Below are 12,795 nucleotides of genomic sequence, written 5' to 3'. Positions count from 1 at the left end.
TTACTTTTTTGAAACTGTCCTGGCCAAATAGATGGATGGATGGTTCATTACACAAATTTCCTAAAGACCCATTGAGTCTTTAGTGGAAAGCAGCAACAGACAGTTTGTACCCTAGCATCCTTTGAGTCCTTCAGCTCAAAATCCTGTCCTTACTATTTCCACTAATCATCTTTATCATGATTCTTACCCAATATTTATCAAGTCACCACATTGAAAGACCCTCATTAAACCAAACTTCCACATCTCAATTAATTCTGACCTTACAGACCCCACTCTTAGACACTGCCAAAACTCTGCAAAGATGGCATACTCCTTTATATCAGTAAGCAATAAGCTTCCTTTTGTCTTATTGATGAGTTATATTGATGGTATTTAAAGAGCCAGTTTTTGACATGTTCCTTCAAGGATCCAAGTGGATATAACTCTGGACATCTGAATCCAGGCTCAAGCAGAGAAGCTTGTCTTATATATTTTATATACTGATCTTTCATGTCGCATTTGGTTCATATAAATGTGTCAGATTATAATTTAAAAAGTTACTGTTGCATTTAAAAGAAAACTATTCTATGAATTGTTCCATCTGAGTCTGTTTATATTTATTTTTTATTGTCGATATTTTTTGGGGGAAATCTCAACTTCCCAGATTCCCAGTCTCTTACTCATCATATCCAGAATGCCAGAAAATTACAGATGTTATGGAAAATAATTCTTCAAACATCAGGGACGTGTTTTAATATATGTTAACAGAATGACCTTGCTTTTCAACACTCCACAGAAAATAAACTAATTAGAAGGAATGAAAGAACATGAAAAGAAAAATATTATTCAAACAGGACATGAAAAGAGAGCTACTCTTCAAGTATTTATAGGGTTTCGGCCCCAGAGTTTTCCATGTTTTCATCTCCATTCAATAGCCTCGGGAAGATGGGGGAGGGCACATTTTGTCATGTGGTGAGATGAGGAGCACCTTCAGGGAGTGACAAGGTTGAGTGGACCTTGCATCCTGCCAGGAGGGACCCGTAGGTGCCCCCTGCCTCCTTTCTCCAGGTATCAGATGGTGAATGGGAAGAAATGGAAAGTAAAAAAGATTCTGAATTTGAGAGATTTCAAAGGTACATAGGTTTTTTCAAATGCAGAGGAGGCTCTTGGCTGTCCCAATAGTTCCAGTTCCTTAGGTTATGAGTCACAGAACTTGCATGTCTAGGTAAGTGCTGGAAGGAGTCAGGATGAGTTTTCAATTGGAGACCTCATCATGGTGACAGAGGGCTTGTCTCTGAAAAGACGGTGTCATTAATGTGACTCAGCTCCAAGGTCTGTGTTCTCCCATGACGTTCCCAGGGGACAAGGTCTGAGAAACCATGATGGGGACATCGGTCTCTGCCCTGGGTCACTCAGCAGTGGAAAGGGACAGAGTCAGATGGCACAGGCGTGGCCACTGTGAGGGAGATGTAGTGCTGGTGTGTGATCTATGATCTTTTGTCAGCTCTTACTCTTCTTGTAAGGTACCTGGGAGAGCTCGAGGAGGGCTGGGCTGAAGGTTTCTTTCATTTGAGAAGTGTCTTTGACTCTGGGAAATTAAAATGTGAAGGGTAGGGCCCAAGAGAGAGGCAGTACATAACTGGTGGCTTTGAAGAAATCAGATAAAGGGAAGAAATATCAAATTTGTTTCCTAAGCTATCCAAACAAATACACCTAGGATTATGCAGTTGAAATTCAGAAAAAAAAAAAAAGCAAAGGAAGAGAGAGCTAAAATAAATAATGAAAATAAATTAGAAACACACAAAAAAATTTCACTTACATTATGTCATTGAATCCTAATAGTATTCTGATGAGAAGGGGTCAATAGCTTCATTTTATAAAATAGAGGAAAGTGATGCTGTAATCAGATTTTTTTTTTATACCAACTCAGATCCCCTACCCAAGGCACTGGCCATGTGCCATGCTTTCTGGTTGAATTACCATTCCCACAACTGTTTCTTATTTTATTCATTTCTGCTTACTTTTTTTCCTTCTACTTTGGGCTAATCTGAAAATCTTCTCTTAATATCTTTAAAAACATACCTATTAGCATGTATTTTTAATCTTTAAAAAGATAACATATACATTTAAGACTAGAAATCTACTTCTAACCACAGTCTAGCCCCATCCCATGAGATAAGTTTTATTTATATTTATTTTTTATTTTTATTTTTAAATTTTTTTGAGATGGGGTCTTGCTCTGTCACCCAGGTTGGAGTGTGATGGCACAGTCATGGCTCAGTGCAGCCTCAAACTCCTGGACTCAAGAAATTCTCTTGCCTCAACCTCCTGGCCATCTGGGAGTACAGGCACATGTCACCATGCCCGGCTGATTTCTTAGTTTTTCTGTAGACAGGGTCTCACTATGTGACCCAGGCTGACACCGAACTCCTGTCCCGAAACAGCCTTCTCACGTTGGCAAACTCCCAAAGTGCTGTGATTATAGGCGGAAGCCACTGTGCTTGGCCATTTTCTTTTTAAAATTATTTTAATTGAGTTACAATTTACATACAAAAAAGTACACAGATCTTTATCACAAAGTTCAGTAAGTTGTGGCAAATGTATTCTGTAAACTCAAAATCAGCATTACGTTCCACCACCCCAGATATGTTCCTTATGCTTCCTCCAGTCATCCCCCAGAAAACACTATTCTGATTTCTATCAATTCATATAAACACACACACAAGACTACATTGTTTAGTCTTTTGGGGATGGCTTTTTGGTTCAATATAATGTATATATGTATATATGTTTAATATCCATCCATGCTATTACATGGACTGACTGCTTCATGTTTATGGTTGAGTAACATTTCAGTATTAGAATATACTATCTTTTAACATTTTCTTTCTTATAATTTATTCCCCTAATAATGGATGTTTGACTTTTTTTCAGTTTGGAGCTGTTGAGAGTAAAGCTAGTATGAATATTTGTATATGGGACTTTTTGTAGACATATGTTGTCATTATCTTGGGTAAATATCTGGAAGTGAAATTGCTGGATCACAGGGTATGTGCATATTTAACTTTATAAAAAATTGCTTTTTTCCCAAAAGTGGTTATATTTAACATTCTCAACAGAAATGCAAGAGAGTTCTAGTTCTTCATAATCACACCAATATTCAGCATTGTCCTTCATTTAAAAATTTTAGCCATTTTTGTGAATGTGAAATACTATCTCACTTTAGTTTTAACTTGTATCCCTTTATGACATGATGTTGAGCACATTTTCATAGGAATTGAGTGGTAAGTGCTATGAATCAGGGTTTCCCTGATTTTTTATAGGAAAAATTCAAGTTAAATGCCTTTTGGAGCTTTTAAAATAGAATTTCATTATATATAAATTTAGAGTCAGTACATATTTATTAGATACCTATGCAGGCTATTGTGTTATGCTAATACTGGCTTAATAATAATAATAACTGTTATCATTTAAATGACCTAGACACTATACTAATTCAGTTATTTTATTTCATTTTTAGAGCAATTTCAAAAGGTAGATTTTTGTTTGGGGCACAGGGTCCCATTCTGTCACCCAGGCTGGGCTGCAATGACACCATCATGGCTCACTGCAGCCTCAACCTCCCAGGCCCAAGCAATCCTCCTACCTCAGTCTCCCAAGTAGCTGAGACCACAGGTGCAGGACATTACACCCAGCTAATTTTTGCGTTTTTTTTTTTTTTTTTTGTAGAGGTGGGGTTTCGCCATGTTGCCCAGGCGGTTCTCAAACTCCTGGGTTCAAGAGATCTGCCCACCTTGGCCTCCCAAAATGCTGGGATTATAGGCATGAGCCATTGCCCCCTGCGGGTAGATACTACAATCTTCACTTTTCAGAAGGGAAAGTGGTTTAGAGAAAGGAAGGTGAGTAATGTGATTTTAGATGGTGTCTAGCAAAAGTAGGGGTTTGAGTCCAGATTTTATTCTAGTTTTATGTTTCAATTCCTGTGGCTCATGCCCCTCCCACATACCCTGGCCCTGGGGGATTTCCAATTACCAATCCCAAATTTCTTTTCTCAAAAGTTTGGTTTCACTACGTCCATGATGCCACCAACTAGAGACAGATACTGGAGCACCCCTGCCCACTCCTTTGGGAGTCCTCAAGCAAAGACACAACGACTACAGGAGTTTGTGTGGAAGTAACGTAGTTCTCTAGTCCCTCAGGCCGGCTGACTCTGAGGCACGTCTTCTACATTGTTCTAGAATTCTCCAGTAGCCACAGTAACAAATGCTTTATTGCCCATTTTCTTTCCACTTCACTTTTTTATTCCCCTACTTATGTTTCCTACTTGCACCTGTATCCCTGTTGCTGAGTCTCCTTCTGAGCAAACCCAATTGAAGATCCCTGCAGGAAGGCCAGCATCCACTTCCAGAAAGAAAACCTGGAGCCCATGGTGGAGTGAGTGCCTCGATTTTGGAGAGTTCCAATGAGAAGGTAATCAGCACAGCACCTTCGGTTTTCATAATACAATTGATGACTTATTTATAGAAAACCGCAAGTTAATGTGAACTGAGCTAAAATTGAGTGCATTAAGGGCAAGACACAAGATGAGACAGGGGCAGGAGAGACTTGGATGTATATTATAAAGATACTACGGTTTAAATAGATGGAGAAAAGAAAAGATGCTATAGAACAGGGGGCTCCTGAGAACAAGTGCAGAACAGAGAGAGGCATCATTGGCTTGGTCAGCACTCAATCACTTACTAGTATACATTCTTTTATTAATACTAAAACGTTTCAAATTTACAGTGTTTTTTGTTTTTTGTTTTTTGTTTTTTTTGACAGAGTCTAGCTCTGTCACTCAGGCTGGAGTGCAGTGGTATGATCTCTGCTCACTGCAACCTCTGGCTCCCAGGTTCAAGCAATTCTCCTGCCTCAGCCTCCTGAGTAGCTAGGACTACAGGAACACACCACCACACCTGGCTAATTTTTGTATTTTTCTTAGAGACGGGGTTTCACCATGTTGGCCAGACTGGTCTTGCACTCCTGACTTCGTGATCCATCCCTTCGGTCTCCCAAAGTGCTGGGATTACAGGCATGAGTCATGGCACCTGGCCTGTAGAGTGTATTTTTTGTGTGTCACATAAACCCCACGTTTCAAGCTGATAGCAAATGGATTACATCATTTGAATTGTGACCTCTGATAAAATATTTTATTTTGTTAAACCTATTAGGTGAATATTTATTTTTCTATCATTTGGTGAGGGAAAGTAAGGTTCTTAGAAACAGAGCCAGAGGTTATGCAACAAGTCTGCAAAGCCCCCTGGATGCAGCACTGAACCACAGTAAAGTAACCATAATTTTGAGCTACATGCCAGGAATTGGGGTAAACTCTCATTGTAAGTAGTATTTTGTTCCATCTTCCTGGTGATCTTTACTAAGGTATTATCCTTCCCATTTTTCAAAAGAAATGGGAGTCCAACATGATTAAGCTATTTAGAGAGCTAATAAGTGATGCATTTCTGAGGGCAGGACAAAAAAAAAAAAAGTATTTAGTGTCAGTTTAACCCTTTTTATTCTTCTTTTGCAGTCCATGAAATTTTGCTTGTAAATTCTGATGCAAAGCAAGCCATTTCTATCATTCTCCCAGGGTATAGATCCTCATTTCTTCAATCAAGTGCTTTCTCCAGACTCATCCCATTCCAACAAGCCCGTGTGGATGCTTGGCTGATAGATTCTGCTAAGCTAAGCCCCTGGCCATCTAGAAGCAGGAGATGACCACATTAAGTTTCCTATTATGTCCCTGAACCTTTTGTTTTGCAATTATAGGAGTGCAGGTTCTGTCTAATACAGGTGGGCGGAGGACCAGGAAAAGACTCTGACCCTTCATTGTTTATGGGAGAATCTGAACTCTGCCAGCACTCAATAAAGGCAAAACATCTGCAATGTACCTGCCACTATCAATCAACAAAGAGCTATTGGTAAGCTGAACAATGGCCCTCTAAAGCTATCCATGTTTTACTCCCAGGAACCTGTGAGTACATTACTTTACACAGTGAACGGGACTTTGCAGACGTAATTAAGGATCTCGAAACAGAGAAATTATCCTGGATTATCTAGGTAGGCTCAAAGTAATCATACGAATCTTTATAAGAGGAAGAAAGGAGAAACAAAGTCAGTAAAAAGATGTGATAACAGAAACAGAGGTTGGAGTGATGGGCTTTGAAGATGGACGGGGGACGGTACCATGAGCCAAGGAAATGAGTAGCTTCCAGAGGCTGGAAAAGGCAAGGCAAGGAAATGGATAATCCTTTAGAGCTTCCAAAAGACGTACGGCCCTAGTGACCCTTTCTGGACTTCTGACATCCAGAAATATGAGATAATACCTAGATGTATGTTGGTTTAATCCACTGCGTTTGTAATAATTTACTACAGCAGCAATAGGAAATTAATGCACTAGCTAATCATTTCATCTCTGGGCGGTCTCAAGTCAACTGTATGTGTTGACTTATACTATATGTGATTTGGGCCAGGAATTGAGTGCTAAGTGCTATGAATCAGGGTTTTAAAATGAGATGTCCTGAATTTGAATCCCAGTAGGGCCACTTACAAGCTATATGACCTTGGGCATATTAATTACACACTATGTGTCTTAGATTGCTCACTTGTAGTTTGGAGATCATACCAGTTTTCTTTCTTGGTGTTATGGTGATTGGATAACATAATATATTAAGCGATCTTAGGGCACAGCATTTGCATTATGCATTTTCTTTACTCCCATTTCATTTGTTTTCCTTTTCTCATGCAGTAAAAAGTATATTTTTGTGGATTACCCTATCTGGAAACAGGAACTTTTATGAAATTTCTTGTTGGCATGACCTCTTTCTTGATAATGCCTGAGGAAGTTGTTAGTTTAGTATTTCATCAAGAGAGCAGGGTTAATTGCAAATAATTGTGTCTTCATGATAAACTGAACCATTTATAAACACCTACAGTAATTATGATCTGACAAATGTACACAACCACCAATTACTTTTTTCCAGGATCCTGATGCTCTGTGCTCATTCTGGCTAGTCCAACTCGGGAACGCTGGCTACTTTCTTTCTAGTGTCTTAACTGATGGGGTGACGGTTGAGTTCTCTGACTCCAGAGCTGCCTGCAGTCAAAGTTCAGCCCGCATGTATTTTGTGCATTTCTGTGTGGCTGGTGAAAGTCTACGCATGTAATTTGCAGATGGTTCCTCATTTCCCCCGCGCTTTCCTCCTCCTGTGATTGCTTCTCATGGTCCCTGCTTCCGTCTTTTGTGGAAGGAACTTTATTTGCATTCTTAGTTGCAGGAGAGAAAAATGACACCTTTGGGAATCAGGCCTGTTTTAAGACTGGTCCATTCTGAAAAACGCTCTTCTTACTGCCCTTTCCTGTCTCTGCCTGCAGAGGCACCCTTTTCCTATCTCTTCCTGTACTCCACTAATACTACTCAGAGTTGAGTTAAATTGTTTTCTGTCTGAGGTTCCCCTGGTAAGCAAATTTTGGTTGCCTCAATGTGAGTCTCAAAACTGATCACTTTGTCATTCCTGCAAAAAGATTCAGCCTCTGATATTTAGCTTCGGTTCATCTGAAGAACATGCATCAATACTTCTCAAATGCACCAAGAGTTGTATTGAGCAAAATCCTGAAAGCAGGCTGAAGAGCATCAGACGTAATTTGCTCCTTCCTCCAGGTCTACCCTTCTCCTTTGCAGGACTCAGAGCAAGAGAACAAACGCAGGGCTACAAACTATATGGCTAAATATTTAAATGTTATGCATAAAAAGTGAACTATTTAAATATGCTATACCCCACTGCCTACTTCTTGCATACCTTTGATACCATGAATTAAAACAAAATGAGCTCTTGTCATGACTGCCAAGCCATTCCTTATTATGCAACGATTTATTTCATACATTCAAGCCATCTGAAAGAGAAGATGGGGTAAACTAAGAAATTTGTCTTTTCTCTTACTTCAGTACTTTCTTGCTCAAGTCCTTCCTGGATACCGAAGCAGTACCCATGTTTAAAGTCAGTAGTTGGCATAACCCACAAACCTTCAAGAATTTTAGATGCAGGCATCTCTTCTTCAAGGACATAAGGCAGGAGATATGAGAAGACTTTCCCAGAGTTAGAATAGTGTGGATAATAGAAAAGGAGGTTTATGGCGAAGGTTGTTCTGTGTCTGCATGAAGTATCAGATCACAAGTAAAAGAGCCATTCCTGTTTTGTTTAATAAATGTGTGTGTGCTTGTGTGTGTGTGTGTGTGTGTGTGTGTGTGTGTGTGCTTTACTGGATACTTTAAAGCACAGAGCTCTGGGCAAAAGCCCCTCTTGGTAAGATTTAAGAACCATATTTTCCCAGGTTTTTTAAATCTAGTTGAACAAATGAGAATTAGGAATATGAAGTCATTAGCATTACAAGGCATCTCTTAGTTAAGTGGTAGTAAGGACGATAGCTTTGTTAATAGTGTGGAGTTTCAGGCATGGATTGCAATGGAAACACTAAATTTTGCATATGGAAAATATGTGATTGGATTGGAGAAACAGAACATAAAAATTACAATGCATAAAACTTCAATAAAAATATCACACCATATTTTATGCTTTTCTTGTCACATGGGATGAGAATCCACATCAAAATTGTCACATTATTCTGCATCACAGGGTTTGTTAATACACAGTCTTGAGGCTCTGAGAGTGCTGCAAAGAGAGATGGAGAACAAGGAAGGTTATGCCGGGTCAAGCCCAAAGAGGCAGGAACAAATTGAACACAGTACTGGGTAGGCATTGAGAGGTTCAGAGAGAACAAAGTCAAGCAGCAAGTCACAGGCAAGCACCCAGCATTCAGTGCTGAGATCCTCAGAGTTTGAGACAGGACAGGAACCTTCCGAAATCATCCAAAGAAAAGATGAAAGAATAAGAAGTGGAGAAAATGAGAGTGTGTGTGAAGGCAGTTAAATACGCTCAGGCCCTTGCATAAAAGGATGCCACTCTTACCCTAAGAGCAGATAGGAGAAATGAGTTTAAAGATAAAACTCACAGAAGTTTATTGTAGATACTGGGGTTTCTCTCCTGGGCTCTACACAACTGAAAGGAAGACAAGGAGGAGTGAGTCATACGGAGATCAGAAGACGTCTTTTAATACATCAGTATCATTTAAACGAGCTGAAATGGAAGAAAGTGTCATGGATATCCGTTGCCAGGCAGGCTTCCTGATCGTTATCTTCAGCTTTGGACATATTCACTCACTCCAGCAAAGACCGTGCCAAAGCCGCCCACGTGAGGATTAGGAGCTGGAGCAGCAGCTTGGAACATGTGTTCTGACTACCCAGCCAAAGGGCCTGGACAGCATGAATTACTTCCTGAAGGCTGCCACGACAAAGTGCTACACACCTGGTGGCTTAAAACAACAGAAATGTGTTTTCTCACAGTTGTGGGGTCCAGAAGTCAGAGTGGGTAGGGCTGTGGTCCTTCCCAAGCCTCTAGGGTAGAATCTTGCCTTATCTTTCCCAGCTTCTGGTGGGTTCAGGAGTTAACTTAGCTTGTGGCCGCATCGCTTCCGTCTCTGCCTCTGTCTTCACGTGGGTCTTCTCATCACTTTCTCTTTGTCTCATCAAAGATTCTTCTGCCTCTTCTCTTAAAAGGACATTTGTCATTGGTTATGAGGCCTGTCTTGAATCCAGGATGATTTTGAGAGTCTTTTCTTTTTTTTTCTTTTTCTTTTTGAGATGGAGTCTGGCTCTGTCGCCCAGGCTGGAGTTTAGTGGCGCGATCTCGGCTCACTGCAAGCTCCGCCTCCCGGGTTCACGCCATTCTCCTGCCTCAGCCTCCCGAGTAGCTGGGACTACAGGCGCCCGCCACCACGCACGGCTAATTTTTTTGTTTTTGTATTTTAAGTAGAGATGGGGTTTCACCGTGTAAGCCAGGATGGTCTCTATCTCCTGACCTCATGATCCGCCCCCCTCGGCCTCCCAAAGTGCTGCGATTACAGGCGTGAGCCACCGCACCCGGCTGAGATTCTTGATTACATTGGGCAAATACTCTTCTGCTAAATAAGTTCACATTTACAGGTTCTAAGAATTAGAACTTAGACATATCTTTCTTGGGAACCACTATTCAGCCCACCACACTGCATATACCCATGTCTTTTTCCAAAGCCACCACCACTACCTTCCAAAGAAGGTAGGTCTACCTTCTTCTGAAGACTATCCAGGAAGAGGGAGAATGTGAAAGAGGCCAGGAGTCCTACTGAAGAGTTCCATTCCTCAGTTGATGAAAATCAACATCACAAATGGGAACAGCTGTTCTTCCTAACAGTGCCCTAATAATAACAACCATTCAGTGTGTAAGCAGTTTAGAGGTATTAATTCATTTAATCTTCCCATGAACCTGTGAGAAAAGAACTTTTATTATCCCCATTTCAGGTGAGAAAACTGAAGTACAAAATGTTAAACAACTTGTCTGAGCATATGCGTAAGTAAATGGCGCAGGTGGAATTAAACGCCGGCAGGCTGGTTGCAGAGGTCACTCTTAGTCCCTTACCCTCCACATCACCTGGTACATTTGCCATCTGTACTATAATGAGACCGAGGTTATCAGATAAACCGCTCTGGAAGAACTATGATCAATGGTGCGTTGAACTACTGTAAATGTACAATGGGGAAAAGCTGAGTAAACCATTTGTCTTCCCCTCTAATAGGATATTCTGCAGCAACTTTAAAATAACGTTTTTGAAGATATTTCATGATAATCTAAAATATTCATAAAATCATGTTAAGAGAAAATGTCAGATTATATGTGATTCAAAAATATATCTTATATCTATAAATAAATACATTCATAGAAAATAAATCAGAAAAAGTAAATTAATATGTTAATATTGGTTGTCTCTACATTGGAAACTGTTTCTTCTGTCGTTTCTTCTGTATTTTTCAGATTATCTGCAATAAACATATATTGCTTATATGGAGGTAAAAGCAAGGCTGCTATTAATTGGGGCCAAAGAGAAAGATAAGAAAGAACTTAAATTGTTTCCAGGAACTGGTGGATAAAAAACAAAACAAGACAAAGAAAAGGCCCCCATCCTTGGGCCTGTGCAGGAGCATAAAGAGGAGAAACATTAGGTTCTAAAGAATTTTGATTAGCAAGAGTCAGACAAGAACCTCGGGGTGGTGGCTGCACGTGCATGGGGTGAGATGAGAAAAGGTGCCACAGAGCACAAAGAAGCCTCCCAGTCGGGAGATTTCCTGTGTTTTCTTGCTGAAACATGGAGCAGGCATCAGAGAGGAAGGAAAGACAGCTCAGCACTTCATGGGCGGTAGTCCAAGCTTAATTGTGCTTACAAGGTTTTTCACATTCCAAATGAGAACACTGGGGTGGGCCAGTTTCCTACCTCTCCACCTATATCGCCCATTTATGTCAGGTCTTCCCTGTGAAACATGATTCTGTATGCCCAGCACTGAGGAGGTCATCTCAGAAGCCTTTTCTTTTCTTTTCTTTTTTTTTTTTTGAGACAGAGTCTCACCCTGTCACCCAGGCTGGAGTGCAGTGGCCCGATCTCGGCTCACTGCAAGATCCGCCTCCGGGGTTCACACCATTCTCCTGCCTCAGCCTCCCGAGTAGCTGGGACTACAGGCTCCCACCACCATGCCCGGCTAAATTTTTGTATTTTCAGTAGAGACGGAGTTTCACCGTGTTAGCCAGGATGGTCTTGATCTCTTGACCTCGTGATCCACCTGCCTCGGCCTCCCAAAGTGCTGGGATCACAGGCGTGAGCTACTGTGCCTGGCCAGCAGAAGCCTTTTCTAAACTTTAAGGCTGGGTCCAGGCAGTTTTCACTGTAAAGCACATTGCCACCATGCTCTTAAAGGACTGTAGCTCACTCCAGCCACTTTAAGTGAAAAAGAAGTTGTAAAGATATACTCAAAGACCAGAGCCCGTCCTGGATTTAGAAGGCCAAGTGGTATTCAGGAGCCAAGGCTGTCCAGGAACTAGCTAATCTCTCTTTGTCTTTTCCTGCCTGCATGGTTTCATTCACCTTCTCAGGATGACTCCATTTCACATTTCACATCTACTTCAACTTCCTTTTTCTACCAGCTGGCTTTTTGCACTCTTTAATTCATCTCTCTATTTTATAGGCTATACTTCACTTTGGCTCACTTGAGACCCAGCATGCCTCTCTCACCTGTCACTCTGCTATGGCTTTGAGCAGCAGCTGCCCCTGCTAGTGCTGCTTTTGGTCAATGTCTCTGAATCCCAGAGAGAGAAACGATTTGATTGGTCAGGCTGGTTTTCCATGTGAATGGAAGATGACACGGCACTGGCTGGCTCCAGGATTTGCTGCCTTAGTCAATCAAGCATGTCTCTTGGTATTGTCCACTTCTTCAAGTCCTTTGGGAGAGGAATTTCTTTACAAAGGTGGTGTTAGGCCAGGCACAGTGACTCACACCTATAATCCCAGCACTCGGGGATGCTGAGGCAGGCAGATCACCAGATCAAGAGTTCAAGACCAGCCTGGCCAACATAGTGAAACCCCGTCTCTACCAAAAATACAAAAATTAGCTGGGTGTGATGGTGTGTGCCTGTAGTCTCAGCTACTCGGGAGGCTGAGGCAGGAGAATCACCTGAACCCTGGTGGCAGAGGTTGCAGTGAGCCAAGACCGCACCGTTGCACTCCAGCTTGGGTGACATAGACTCTGTCTCAAAAAAAAAAAAAAAAAAAGAAAAAAAGAAAAGTGGGTGTTGGCATGCCAGGCACTGTGATCAGTGGGTCTTCTATATTGTTTATGCAGAAAATACCACTTTTTTAATG

General features: G+C 41.2%; 1 long non-coding RNA gene across 1 annotated transcript; it reads left to right on the top strand.

The window, feature by feature from the left end:
* The first annotated feature begins 3,715 nt into the window (after positions 1–3,715).
* Positions 3,716–7,783, top strand: LOC103884212. The gene is made up of 2 exons (XR_001902428.3): positions 3,716–4,449; positions 5,546–7,783. It is a non-coding gene; the product is annotated as an uncharacterized LOC103884212 (long non-coding RNA).
* The last annotated feature ends 5,012 nt before the right edge of the window (positions 7,784–12,795 follow it).

The sequence above is a fragment of the Papio anubis genome, chromosome 3, assembly GCF_008728515.1.
Source record: "Papio anubis isolate 15944 chromosome 3, Panubis1.0, whole genome shotgun sequence".
Lineage (NCBI taxonomy): Eukaryota > Metazoa > Chordata > Mammalia > Primates > Cercopithecidae > Papio > Papio anubis.
The sequence above is the reverse complement of the archived record's forward strand: the minus strand, read 5'-3'. Positions and strand labels throughout refer to the sequence as shown.